At 42.4% G+C, this 14,469-nt stretch overlaps 1 long non-coding RNA gene across 1 annotated transcript; it reads right to left on the bottom strand.

Moving 5' to 3' along the window:
* Positions 1–670: 670 nt before the first annotated feature.
* On the bottom strand, positions 671–7,813 carry LOC104974036 (uncharacterized). Its single transcript, XR_811146.4, has 3 exons — positions 7,421–7,813; positions 2,884–2,938; positions 671–796 (listed from the first exon to the last, which is right to left on the bottom strand). It is a non-coding gene; the product is annotated as an uncharacterized lncRNA (long non-coding RNA).
* Positions 7,814–14,469: the final 6,656 nt, after the last annotated feature.

Below are 14,469 nucleotides of genomic sequence, written 5' to 3'. Positions count from 1 at the left end.
TCTTATCTCTTTCATAGACATTTCATCTGTCTAAATCCCTGCCTCTTTAAGCCTTTCTGACCATTCCAGATCAGAGTGATCTTATCATCCCCTTTCTCTCAAAACCTGTGGTGCTCAGACCTGACTATATACTCTCTCTCACAGTATGTATCTGATTTTTAGGTGTCCCTCTATGCTCCTTCATGGCAAGGGCCAAATTGAATGCTTTTTTACATCCCCTATGGCCTAAATTCTGGGGTAATCACAGGCTAAAATAACAGAAATGCTTTGCTCAGGTTAATATTAAACTAAGTTTGCATTCTCAGTCCATAAACCACTCAGTAATTAGAGGGTCATTTGTACAGAAGCAGCCTTAAATGTAACAGCAATGAAAAAGATCTTGTCTGGTGGCTGGAGGAAGTAGAGCAACCTAATAAAAATCTAATGAATTGAGTCCAACCTAACCCAAAGAACATTAAAGCTGAAACAGTTGGTACAAAAACCTTTCGGTCCACATTTCACAGAAAGGAAACCAGAGTCCTTAGAGGCTGTGGCTTGCTCAAGGTTACCTTGAATTAGTAATAGAAGCCAGACCAGTAACTACAGTTCTAGACCAAGTTATTGGGTGAAGAGTCAAGTTAGGAGTTGGTTAGATTCAACTTTGTGTTTTCCAAGTCATCATAATAGCAACCATTTTTCAAACTCTTTTTATTGTTCCTGAAACTGTATCAGATCCTTCTTAGATAGTAGTAACACATTACTTCATTTAATCTTCACAACCCATCTGAAGGAGACACTGGATCAGCCAGAGTTCCTCCTGAGGAACAAAACCAGAAGGAGACAGATATCAAGAAATATGTTTATTAGAGAAATGCAAATCAAAACAATGAGATATCACCTTACACCTGTCAGAATGGCTATCATCAAAAAGTATACACATAACAAATGTTGGTGAGCATATGGAGAAAAGGGAACCCTAGTACACTGCTGGTGGGCATGTTGATTGATGCAGCCACTGCGGAAAACATTGTGAAGTTTCCTCAAAAAACTAAAACTAGAGCTACCATATGATCCATCAATTCCATTCCTGGGTATATATATCCAAAGAAAATGAAAACACTCATTTGAAAAGACACATGTACCCCAGTGTTCAGAGCAACATTATTTTCAGTAGCCAAAATAAGGAAGCAACTCAAATGACCATGAACAAATGAATGGATAAAGATGCGTGCGTGCGTGCACGCACACACACACACACAATGGAATATTACTCAGCCATAAAAAAGAATGAATTTCTGCCATTTTTACCAATGTGGATTGACCCAAAGAATATTACATTTAGTAAAATAAGTCAGAGAAAGACAAATACACTATGATATCACTTACATGTAAAATCTAAAAAATAATGCAAATGAATGTACACGCAAAATAGACTCACAGAGAATAAGCTAGTGGTTACCAGTGGAGAGAAAGAAGGGGGCGGGACAAATTAGAGGTATGGGGCTAAGAGATACCAACTGCAGTGTATAAAATAGATAAGCAGTAAGGATATATTGTTTGGCACAGGGAATTATAGCCATTATCTTGTAAAACATTTTAATGGAGTAGAATCTATAAAAATACTGAGCCATTATGCAGTACACCTGAAACTATACTTCAGTTTTGAAAAGAGATTTGTTGCAATTGGTTTACATGATTTGGGGAGCTGACTAGGAGAATCCAAAATCCATAGGGAAGCGTAGCCTGGGGTTTGGGGACAGATCAAAACTGCTGTCCACAAGTAGACTTTCTTCTTCCAGGAAGCCTCAGCCTTACTCTTTTATTTTTTAAATTTTATTTTTATTATTTTTTAACACTAAAAACATTTTGTATTGGAGTATAGCTGATTAACAATGTTGTAATAGTTTCAGGTGAACAGGGAAGGGACTCAGCCATGCATATACACGTATCCATTCTCCCCCAAACTCCCTTCCCATCCAGGCTGCCACACAACATTGAGCAGAGTTCCCTGTGCTATACAGTAGGTCTTTGCTGGTTATCCATTTTAAATATAGCAGTGTGTACATGACCATCCCGAAGTCCCTAACTGCCCCTTCCCCCCAGCAACTGTAAGTTCATTTTCTAAGTCTGTGAGTCTCTTTTTGTTCTTTAAATTCATTTGTATCATTTCTTTTTAGATTCCACATATAAGGAATGTCATATGATATTTCTCCTTCTCTGTCTGACTTATTTCTCTCAGTATGACACTCTGGGGCCACCCATATTTCTCCAAATGGCATTATTTCACTCTTTTTAATGGCCTCAGCCCTACTTTTAAGACCCTTCAATACCTTCTGGGGGTGTGTCTAATTCACCACCATGACCCTCTCCTGCTCTGACTCCTGTCTGCTGGAAGTTTGGCTCACTTTCTTAGCCAGACAAAAGAGGACACATCGGTTGATTCTGGCTCTTGGCTCTGCTGTTTTCCCTACCTCAGCTGAATTCAGATCTCTTTGCTAAAAAAAAGTATTTCTGCCTTCATGAAATAATTGTAAGAAATGGTCTTGTGTGTGGACACTCTGTGAGCATATTCCCCCAAAGTCACTGTCCTACTGTTTCCTAGAACATTGAAGGTTTTCCACAAGGGCAAGAGGATTGGGCCTGCTGGAATTCTTTTGTCTCCCATGACTTGAGTAGGGCAAAAAGCGAGTTGATTACCACTTTTGTGTTTTCATGATAAGAGCAGTCACAATGCCAGGTCCAAAAACCAAGTGGCACCCCTTGATGTTACAGTTGATCTGTCCAAACTTGAAGCCAACCATTTTAGAAGACCTTCATGGCTTTGACATGAATGGCACCAAGTGAAAACATTACTTCTTTTTCCATTGGAAAGTCACAATTGCATGTTTTTTCTATACTACCCACCTGGCATCCTTAAATACATCTCATGATAGCATCTTTGCACCTCATCCAGGGGCAGCTGGAAAAAAAAATAGACTCTAAATCTTAAAGATCCTAGGCATCTCCATCGTGTGGTCCCACACACTTGAGCCATTTGTGGTTATCTTGTCTGCATCCCATTCTCACTGTTCAAACCTCTCACTATGTCCCTTTACCCAGCTCCAGCCTCTTCACCTTACTCTCAGCAGGTGCCCGTGCCAACTCCCTTGCAGAGAAGTTGAAGGTCATAAGACAGAAACTCCTTCAACATCCTGGCTGATCACCCCCTGCTTTCCCACTAAAATCTTCCTATATCTGACTTTCCTTTCTTCCTTCTCCCACTCTCAGAAGTAGGAGTATCCCTTCTTCTTCTCTTGTTCCAGGTGAATCCCTCCATCTATTCTCACCCACTTCCCTTCTCTATCATTTCCTTTCTGGAATTGTAGACCTTTTTTCATAATATCTTACCCGATAGCCTATAAAGAGGTCCAAGGCTTGCCCATCAGGAAGGAAGAGAGGGAAGGAGAGAGGAAGAGGAAAAAGAAGGAGGAGGGGACAAACTCCTCTAGCTGTTGCTCCACCTCCTGTCCTCAGACAGCTGTCCTCATGTCTCCAGTTTCTCATCTTTCCCTATCTATGAACACACTGCAGTTTGCCTTTTGCCTCCATCAATTTACTAAAGATGCTTTTGCTAAGGTTGCCAGTGACCTCCCAATTGCCAAATCCAATGGATGTTTTCCAATCCGTATCAAACTTGCCAACCCCCTTGCAGAGAACTTGTAGGTCATCAGACAGAAACTCCCTCAACATCCTGGCTGATCACCCCCTGCTTTCCCATGTCCCATGATTATGGGACACCTGGCACTGTCTCCTTAAAAAAAATGCTTTCTAATCTTTAGGACAGCACACAGCCCTGGTTCTCTTCCACCTCCTGAGAGATTCTCACCAGAACCCTTCATTGACTTTCTCCTTCCATCTGCTCCCCAGGCTCTATCCTGACTCTTGTTTTCTTCTCACTTTGTACTCTTCCAACTCTTCCAGTGATGTCCAGGCCTTACCAGGACCTTTAATGACTCCTTCCTCCCAGTGGCAGAGATAATTAGAACTTATCTGCAACAATTCCCTACAGCCCAGGGAATTTCTCTAGGCAACACCTTTCACCCACCACTTAGAACTTTCTTCTCTTGTTCGGTTTCCATCCCACTCCCTGGAATAGGATCCCTGTGCTCTGTGCTCATGCAAAGCCTCTTTGAATGCATGACTTATTTAGATGATCAGCCTGGCTTTTGAGTCTACTATAACAAGAACAGAATTATTAATGCATGAATCCTTCCAACCTTTCACCTCCTTCTGTCCTCTAAAAGGATCCTGACTTTGCAAGTTTCATTTCTTCTCCTCCCTCACCCCCCAGAGAAAACTCCTCTGCCTTACCAGACTCATCTTTGGGGAATTTGTGATGTAGAATAAGGAGGAAGTGGGAGGGAGATAGGAACAGGAGATGCAGGAACTGGGGTTGGGGAAGGCTTTTCAGGATGTGTATGAAGGTTGGAGGAGTTTGTGATGAGAGAGAGACATAAATGGAAAAGAGACGGGGATTTTAAGAGGTACTACTGTGGTCTGTGTTCATTCAAAATATTACAGAAATGAAAGTGAATAACTTGAATAGTTTGGATAGTACTTTTGGGTTTGGGCAGATTTTCCTTGATGGCAGTTTTGCTCTAAAGATGGGCTTCAGGGTTTCCCAAGTATACCCCTCCTCCCCACAAGCCTCCACACTGAAGCACCGACTCCCCCTGGACACCACCCCACAGCTCAGATGTCCTCATTTTCCCTTGAGGCCAACCTGGGTGGAAGGAAAGATCCAAGTGCTCATGTGGTCTTACATATGAGGCTCCGGGTTCCAGACCTGAATTCTCAAGTCAGTTCTCTCTTCTGAGCCTCAGACCAATACATTAAACTGTTTATAAAACATTTCATCTAACATTCACAGAACTCTCACAGTCACCTTGTCCCAAAGTTGCCTCTTTGTCTTTATCATCTCTTCCTCTTGATGTTGCTCCTCTGAAGTCCCTCAGAAAGACATCAACCTCAAGTGAGTCACCTGATACAGAGACGTGGGTGTCATCCTTTCTTTGCTAAGACCTCTCCTCTAGATGGTTACCAGCCCTCTCCTGATCCTTAAATGTATCAACACACCGAGCCACTTGATGCTTCTGAAACTCTTGAAGTTTCTAAGTTTTTCACATTATGCCATGGAGCGTTCTCTTGGGTTTGCCTTCAGCGTCTATTTCCTACCTCCACTCTTCTGTTAAACATTAGATGATTCTTAAACTTCATCTCTTTTTCAAAGCTCCCCTTGATTGCCCGACATGGATTGATCATTTTTTCCTTTATACTACCTTGAACTTACTGGTATAAAGGCAGATATCACAATGTATTGCAATTATTTTACTTATTCAACTATCTCTGCTCCTAGACAATGACATTCTTGAGGGAAAACACTGTATCTTATTACTGAATCTCTGTCACCCAGCGTGGCATCTGGTTTCTGGTAATAGCTCCATAGATAAACACTTATAATTCCACAAATGAATTAGCAATTATTTTATGAGGTAGTCAGGAATTCAAATTAAAGATAGAAAAGATAGGCTTCATGAAGTTAAATAGTTTGCCCAAAAAGCTGCAAACTGAGGAACAGAGTTTGATCTTGGCCCATTACTACAAAGCCCTTAACTTTTTTTTTTTTAAACAATAATCACGCTATGTCTTAGCTGTGGTCAAAGCCCTTCTTATACTTTAGGAAATTTTCTCTGCTGATAGTGATCATGTTTGTCCCTTTATGGTGACTTTTCTTGAAGGGCATTTTCTTGGAGGTAACCCAGGGACACAAGAAGAACTTCAACCATTCTGTTTTCATTGAACATTTTTAATCTCACTTCTGAAGTTTTCCTCAGAAATTCAATTTTACAGCCATTTCTTCTGCATTTATTTCACAAATTCCAGGTGGTGGTATTGCTGGAAAGTAGGCTGGAGTTGGGATGCCACAGCTCTGCCCGCTGTCACTCACAGAACGATGGCCCTCAGTACCAAGGGCACCTGAAGTAGAGGCAGGTGCGAGAGTTCATTTTGAAGACAATTAAAGGATGCAATATTGCTAGTTTTTTGCAGGGGAGCATTTATGTTCAATAAATCCATAGGACCTTCCTATGGATTTCTCAGAAGTCAAGTCAAACAATCACTGATGCCAGTGAATATTCTTCTTTTGGGTTCATTTCTGTAACTGCTGCCTACAGCAATGTAGCACGTGATGTCTGACATACTATCTCAGGGAAGAACAAAGAAGCATTTGGAAGTGCATACTATTTAAAAAAAAACCAAAAAAACAAACAGTTGGCTCTCTCCAATTGGAGGATATTCTGTTTCATTATGGTTATAGCTTTGTTTGCTCATCCACAGTATCTCTTTTATTTCATCTGATAAGAATGTGAGGGTAATAGATCATTTCGAGTCATTTAAAATACTCTACCACTTTCCTACGTTGTTCAGGGCATCTGAGTTCTTTATAAGTGGAACACAGGAGAGTAGTGGCACCGATCAGAGTCACTGCGGAATTTTAAAACAGGCATCCTCCCTTTCCTCCAAGGCGTCTTCCAGAACTTCCATTGCCATATAGGCGTTACTGTTTCCAATACTCAAGGACATGGGTGAAAGTGTACACTTTATCAGTGTAAATTTATTGAACTATTGATATTTAGGGGAAAGAGACAGCAGCTCACTTGCAGATGGAGTAATAGGGAGAAACGTAATGGAGATTCTAGTTTGTTCTACTGTCTTTCTCTAAGGACTTTCTCAGCATCCAGCACTGTGCTGCATGTTAGGAAAACAGAGACTGAACTACCAAGCCTGGTCTCCACTCTTAAAACACTTCTGGAGGAGTAGGCAGTCATGGAAGCTGCACACTCCTGGTGAGGGCCACGGGGGTACAAGCGTGGAAACCCAGGAGTGCACAGAGGGGCACCTGCTGTAGAATGGGGGTGAAGGAAGAATCCCCGGCGGGGGCGCCTGGGCTGCATCTTGAGGACAAATAGGAGATGGGCCAAGAAGAATATTAAAGGCAGAGAAGGAGATCTGCCTTTGATAAATGAAAGAGAGATGACAAGGCTCCTTCAGGAAACTGTGAACATTTCAGAATGATGAAGTAGAACTTTGAAGGCTGAGAGTCTGGAGGGCTAGTCCCGTGAAGTCTGTGGTAAGGGGTGGGGAGCAGATCAGGTGGGACAAAGGTATGAGCCCCAAAAGAGGGGGAGGGGTCCATGAGACAGCCTCCACAGCTTCCTGTCCAGCTACAGTTGAGCCGGATGTCCCTGGTGGGTACAGCCTTTTTCTAGAAATGCCCACTTCCTGGAAACAGCCCTGAGTCATTGGCTCAGAGTTCACAGAGCTTGTTCCTCAGAGCTCAGGGATGCTAGGAGGCAGAGAAACGAGCCCCCTCTCACCTCCCCCCATCCCAGGAAACACTTACCAGGAGCCTCTTGCTCCCAAATGGGAACAGGCTTCCTAAGAAGTCATGCACTGCAGGTCTCTGCTCTGTCATCAGCAGTTGAACAGCAGTGTTGTCCCAAGCTGTGGAAGACCAGCTGCCTGCACCGCTGCATGACCACGTACCCACAGGGCAGGGACCGAGTACAGAGTCTCTCCCAGCCCGTTGCTTCTGATAATTGCTTAGGAAACCCTCACAAGCATATTAACTCTTTTGAACTGTTGTTTAATGGTGATTGATTGATGCTCAATAAATATTTACAAATAATAATTATAATCAGTCTCTATGGTAAGGGGAAAACAAAAGCAAAGGACAAGAGAAAAAAAATGAAGGTGCAGAAAGAATGTGGAAGAAGTAATCATTCATATTAACCCGTTGTTGTTGTTTCATCGCTGAGTCATCCAACTCTTTGTGACCCCAGGGACTATAGCCCACTAGGCTCCTCTGTTCATGGGATTTTCCCAGCAAGAATTCTGGAGTGAGTTGTCATTTCCATCTCTGAGGGATCTTTCTGACCCAGGGATTGAACTCACAGCTCCTGCATTGGCAGGCGGATTCTTTACCACTGAGCCACCTGGAAAGCCCTATTAACTCATTGAATGCTTACTAAATCACAAGTCATTGTCATAACACTTCCGTATATTATCTCACTTAATATTTACAATGATCTACGATATACATTATGATTCTCTCTCCTTAAAAAGTGAAAAGACCAAAGCTCAGAGAAGTTGAGTAACTTTCCTAAGGCCAGGGAAGTGGTTTTCTGACTCCAGAGCAGGGATCTTGTTTGTTAAATCCAGCTTCTTGTGAGAGAGGGACAGGCTTGGGGGTTTCCTGGTAAAGCTGTAGTCACAGTTCAGACTTGAGTAAAAACAGCGGGAGAATCTGCCTGCTGTTTCAGTAACCAAAGAATAAAGTTTAAATCTTGCTTATGTATAGTCCTAACACACAGGATGCATGCATGTGTGCATGCTAAGTCGCTTCAGGTGTGTCCGACTCTTTGCGACCCCATGGACTGTAGCCTGCCAGGCTCCTTTGTCCATGGGATTCTCCAGGCAAGAATATTGGATTGGGTTGCCATGCCCTCCTCCATGGGGATCTTCCTAACCCAGGGATGGAACCCGCATCTCTTATGTCTCCTGTATTGGCAGGTGAGTTCTTTACTACTAGCACCACCTAGGAAGTCCTAAATCTTGCTTGGGAGGCTTAAAAAAAAAAAAAAAACAACCCTAAGGATCCAGCCATCACTCAACACTCCACACAATTTTCTTTGGACATTCTGGGTCACCACTGTCCCTCCATGGCCCTTCCCACTCTCTCCCTCAATTTTTCTGATCCTTGTTTATAATCCTTCCATACCTTTTTTTTTTTTTAACTTCCATATCTATTTTGATGACAAGTACATGTATACCTTTCTGGGGACTCTAACTTAGCAGGGAAGCCAGAGTTTAAGATCTGATATCTAAAATGCGGTATAGTGACCAATGCCCACATTTAATGTGTATGTTCCCCCGGCATCATCTTAGAACTTCCCATCAGACACGAGAAAAATTTTTCTCAATAGGATTATCCATAATTGAGTAGTGGGTGTCTTTAAAAGCATTAATTTCTAAATGCACTTTGGCTATCAGACTGTCAAAAGCCCTACAAGAGGATCCATTTAAAGATTAAACAGGAGTGTATTTGAAGAGGTCTGCTTTTACTATACCTGTACTTCCATGATTCATTAGGTGTATCTAAGAAACAGAAGTTATGTTTTATTTAGCCTGCAGATAAAATATTACTGAGTAAGCAGTAACAGGGCTTCCCTGGTAGCTCAGGAGTAAAGAATCTGCCTGCTAAGGAAGGAGATGTGGATTCAATCCCTGGGTCAAGAAGATGTCCTGGAGAAGGAAATGGCAAACCATTCCAGTGTTCTTGCCTGGAAGGTCCCATGGACAGAGGAGCCTGGCAGACTATGGTCTATGGGGTTGCAAAAAGTCAGACATGACTGAGTACATACAATAAACAGATAATTAAGTGGAAACACGTTCTCTTTCCATCCATATTAAAATTTTTCTAAGTTTCCTACTTGGGGTAAATAATGCATTATCAACTTATTTTCATTTTCTTGTTCATGTCTATTTTGTGCCAGGCACATGTGGGTGCTGTTAGGCGCTGAACAAGCAGCAGTGAACATCACAGGCACATTGCTGCTTTGACCAAGCTTACAGTATCGAAGAACCTGCATTCCTGAGATCTTCCTTTTCTTGCTTCAATATGGAAAGGCTTAGGAGCTGGGATTGGGAATTCAGCTAGGAAGAGGGATAGGAGAGGATTGAGGTGGGAGGCAAAGGCCAGATGGTGGAGGCTCAGGAAGGGCTTGTAGACAGACAGTTTCTAGCCTCTGAATGGAGAAAGGAGAAGTCAAGTGAGGAACCTTGGGGGCCCACGGAATTGGTGACCCACAGGCAAAGGGTTTGGGCACCAAGGGGCAGGAGTCTTGGCCAAGCATCTTAGTCAGTTACAGCCAAGCACCCAAAGCAAGAAAGGAGCTGAAACAGGCTGGCTCAGCTGACAGGACTTGAGGTTTGACATGGAGGGTTTTCTGGCGTTTTTGTCAAGGCTGAAGGACAAGGTCTCAGTTTTTCTGTTGTGCCAAGGTCATGGGTTGAAAACATGAAGGCAGGGGTTTGGTGAAGTTGCTGCATGTTGGTGGAGTTGAATTGCCCAGTTTCTGAATGATTATCTGAGCCATCCGCTCCCCAGCATTGGTGTCTTCCAGCCCCAGGGGTCTCCCAACCAGCTGGCATCACAGTTACTGTTCACGACTGTGCCCACTTCTCCAGGCATCTCTGCTTCCCCAGTCCCCGACTGGCTAGGACTCTCACTATAGAAAGTGCCAGCACATAAACAGTGGCATTTTCAGTAAATCTCGGATGTCAGCTTTTTCTTACATGTCTTTTTTTTTTTTCCCTGGAAAAAAAATTCAGGAGTTTTAACCTTTAATTTTAATTCATATATAAATAACTAAGGGGCTTCCCAGGTGGCACCAGTGGTAAGGAACCCGCCTGCTGATGCAGGAGACATTAGAGTCGCAGGTTCAATCCTTGGGTCAGGAAGATCCCTTGGAGGAGGGCATGGCCACTCACTCCAGTGTTCTTGCCTGGAGAATCCCCTGGACAGAGGAGCCTGGAGGGCTACAGTCCATAGGGTCACAGAGAGTCAGACACAACTGAAGTGACTTAGCAGGCACACATGCATAAATAGTTAAGATTGTTTGTTGTTATTGTTTATTTTTTGAGATCTTTTTTCTTTGGTAGCCTTTGCCCTATTTATATTTACATGTGCCCTATTTAAATAGGCACACTTACGCTTTCTTCCCTATGTATCTTACATCTTTTACATAAACAGTACATCATATAATCCCATATATGATTATTCATTGGAAGGACTGACATTAAAGCTGAAACTCCAGTATTTTGGCCACCTGATGCGAAGAGCTGACTCATTTGAAAAGACCCTGATGTTGGGAAAGATTGAAGGCAGGAGAAGAGGACGACACAGGTTGAGATGATTAGATGGCATCACCGACTCAATGGACATGAGTTTGGGTAAACTCCGGCAGTTGGTGATGGACAGGGAGGCCTGGCATGCTGCGGTTCATGGTGTCACAAAGAATCGGACACAACTGAGCGACTGAACTGAACTGAACTGAAGTATATTATATGACCATCCTTCTCTAGGAAGTGAAAACAGTGTTCAAAATAAAAACCAAGGTAGAATGTGAATGCTGGGTTCTGGGTTTTATATGTGTGTGTATTAGTTGCTCAGTTGTGTCCGACTCTTTGTGACCCCCATGGACTGTACAGCCTGCCAGGCTCCTCTGTTCATGGGATTTTCCAGGCAAGGATACTGGAATGGGTTGCCATTTCCTTCTCTAGGGGATCTTCCCGACCCAGGGATCAAACCCGGGTCTCCTGCATTGCAGTCAGAAGCTTTACCATCTGAGCTACTAGGGAAGCCCGGGTTTTATATAACACAAGGTAAAGGAAATCTGGTAGCTGGCATTCATAAAATTAGTTTAGATGTTCAAGTCCTACTGTGTGTTTCTTGGTTGCCATAGCAACCCAGTGTACAGATAAACTCTGAAATAATGAAAACCCTGGAAAGAAGGTCAAATGCTCAAAACTATACTCTTATAAGGACTATAGCAATCACCTTGTTACAGCTCCTTCAAAAAATTTTTTGAACAATATTTTTATTTTCTGGGTTGAGCTTTTCTTGTTAATAACTTGTTTTCTTAAAAAAAAAAATACTCCTACTCTGAGAAAATTGGTAACCACATTTATTCCTTCTACCTCTGAAAATAGAATCATCTCAGTCTCAAGGTGAATGACTGGATGCACTGAGATCGCTGTTTGTTCAACTCAAGCTTCAGACAGCATCAACCCTGTAGCAACAGGCGTGATCAGACCAAAATAGGCCCTCGCAAAGGAAGCATCCTGAAATGTCTGTCCTGCTTTTGTCAGTTCCGGTCTCGTCTGTGTTAGTTTAGTTCCTGTCTACCCAGATTAGTTATCTTTCTGTAACAATTTATAGAGAGTCTTTAACTCAGGGACGTGACAGAGGAATCTGTTGGAATGACAGCACCTTTTACACCTAAAGTTTACTAAACAAGTAACTTGAATATAAACGTACAGGTGATGCTGAACACTCTGTGCTGTTGCTGTTTCCTCACTAAGTTGTGTCTGACTCTGCAGCCCCATAGACTGTAGCCCGCCGGGCTCCTCTGTCCATGGGATTTTTCAGGCAAGAATACTGGAGTGGGTTGCCATTCCCTTCTCTGGGGGATCTTCATGACCCAGGGATCTAACCCACATTTCCTGCAATGGCAGGTGGATTCTTTACCTCTGAGTCGCTGGGAAAGCCCTTGAATACACTCTGGTTCTTTCTTACTGAGAAATTGGTAACAGTGCCTAATGTGATTGTGGGAATTGTCTCAGCTACTGGACAGCCCAGATTCGCTTTTCCCAGGTTTTAGAATAAATTTCTGGATATTTCATCCTACTTACCATAGAATGTCCACTTCTTGTTCTGGGGGCTGTTACTGCTAACCTCAAAAAGTTTTCAGGCTTCACTTGCAACGTGTACAGATTATGTATAGAAGTATTTGCCTCTCTCTACTCTGTAAACTCTCCTCTAGGAAACACCATCATGTGTCCTGTGCCAAATATATATATATATATATATCCTGGGAAGTATCAGTAGAGGCAGCATTATTCTTTTTTTTTTTTTATTGGTATCCTGTTCATTTAATTTCTATATAGGGTACATCATGTGAAATGCCAGGCTGGGTGAATCCCAAGCTGGAATCAAGATTCCCGGGAGAAATATCAATGACCTCAGATATGCAGAAGATACTACTTTAATGCCATAAAGTGAAGAGGAAATAAAGAGCTTCTTTTTTATTATTATTATTGATACAGTTGTAATTTATTAGTTCAGTAATATTAATATTTTGGAGTTTTTCACTTAGCAAAGCTTTTTTTGAGTTTTTTTATTTTTCTTAATTAATTTATTTATTTTAATAGGAGGATAATTACTTTATAATATTGTGGTGGTTTTTGCAATACCTCGACACAAATCAGCCATGGGTACACACTTGTGCCCCCATCCTGAACCCCCGTCCCACCTCCCTCCCCACCTCATCCCACTGGGTTGTTCCAGAGCACCGGTTTTGGATGCTCTGCTTCACGCATTGAACTTGCACTGGTCTTGTATTTTACATATGGTAATATATGTTTCAATTTAAGTCTGAATTTGGCAATAAGGAGCTCATGATCTGAGCCACAGTCAGCTCCCGGTCTTGTTTTTGCTGACTCTATAGAGCTGCTCCAACTTTGGCTGCAAAGAATATAATCAATCTGATTTCAGTGTTGACGATCTGGTGATGTTCATGTGTAGAGTCTTCTCTTGTGTTGTTGGAAGGGGGTGTTTCCTATGACCTGTGCATTCTCATGGCAAAACTCTATTAGCCTTTGCCCTGCTTCATTCTGTATTCCAAGGCCAAATTTGCCTGTTACTACAGGTGTTTCTTGACTTCCTACTTTTGCATTCCAGTCCCCTATAATGAAAAGGACATCTTTTTTGGGTGTTACTTCTAAAAGGTCTTGTAGGTCTTCATAGAACCATTCAACTTCAGCTTCTTCAGCTGGTTGAGGCATAGACTTGGATTACTGTGATATTGAATGGTTTGCCTTGAAAACGAACAGAGATCATTCTGTCGTTTTTGAGATTGCATCCAAGTACTGCATTTCAGACTCTTTTGTTGACCGTGATGGCTACTCCATTTCTTCTAAAGGATTCCTGCCCACAGTAGTAGATATAATGGTCATCTGAGTTAAATTCACCCATTCCAGTCCATTTTAGTTTGCTGATTCCTAGAATGTTGACATTCACTCTTGCCATCTCCTGTTTGACCACTTCCAATTTGCCTTGATTCATGGACCTGACATTCCAGGTTCCTATGCAATATTGCTATTTACAGCATTGGACCTTGCTTCTATCACCAGTCACATTCACAGCTGGGTATTGTTTTTGCTTTGGCTCCATCCTTTCATTCTTTCCGGAGTTATTTCTCCACTGATCTCCAGTAGCATATTGGGCACCTACTGACCTGGGGAGTTCCTCTTTCAGTATCCTATCATTTTGCCTTTTCATAGTGTTCATGGGGTTCTCAAGGCAAGAATATGGAAGTGGTTTGCCATTCCCTTCTCCAGTGGACCACATTCTGTCAGTGGAAGAAGCACAAGCTGGAATCAAGATTGCTGGGAGAAATATCAATAACCTCAGATATGCAGATGACACCACCCTTATGGCAGAAACTGAAGAGGAACTAAAAAGCCTCTTGATGAAAGTGAAAGAGGAGAGTGAAAAGGTTGGCTTAAAGCTCAACATTCAGAAAACGAAGATCATGGCATCTAGTCCCATCACTTCATGGGAAATAGATGGGGAAACAGTGGAAACAGTGTCAGACTTTATCTTTTTGG

The sequence above is a fragment of the Bos taurus genome, chromosome 14, assembly GCF_002263795.3.
Source record: "Bos taurus isolate L1 Dominette 01449 registration number 42190680 breed Hereford chromosome 14, ARS-UCD2.0, whole genome shotgun sequence".
NCBI classification, from domain to species: domain Eukaryota; kingdom Metazoa; phylum Chordata; class Mammalia; order Artiodactyla; family Bovidae; genus Bos; species Bos taurus.
This window is presented reverse-complemented; position numbering and strand designations above follow the sequence as displayed.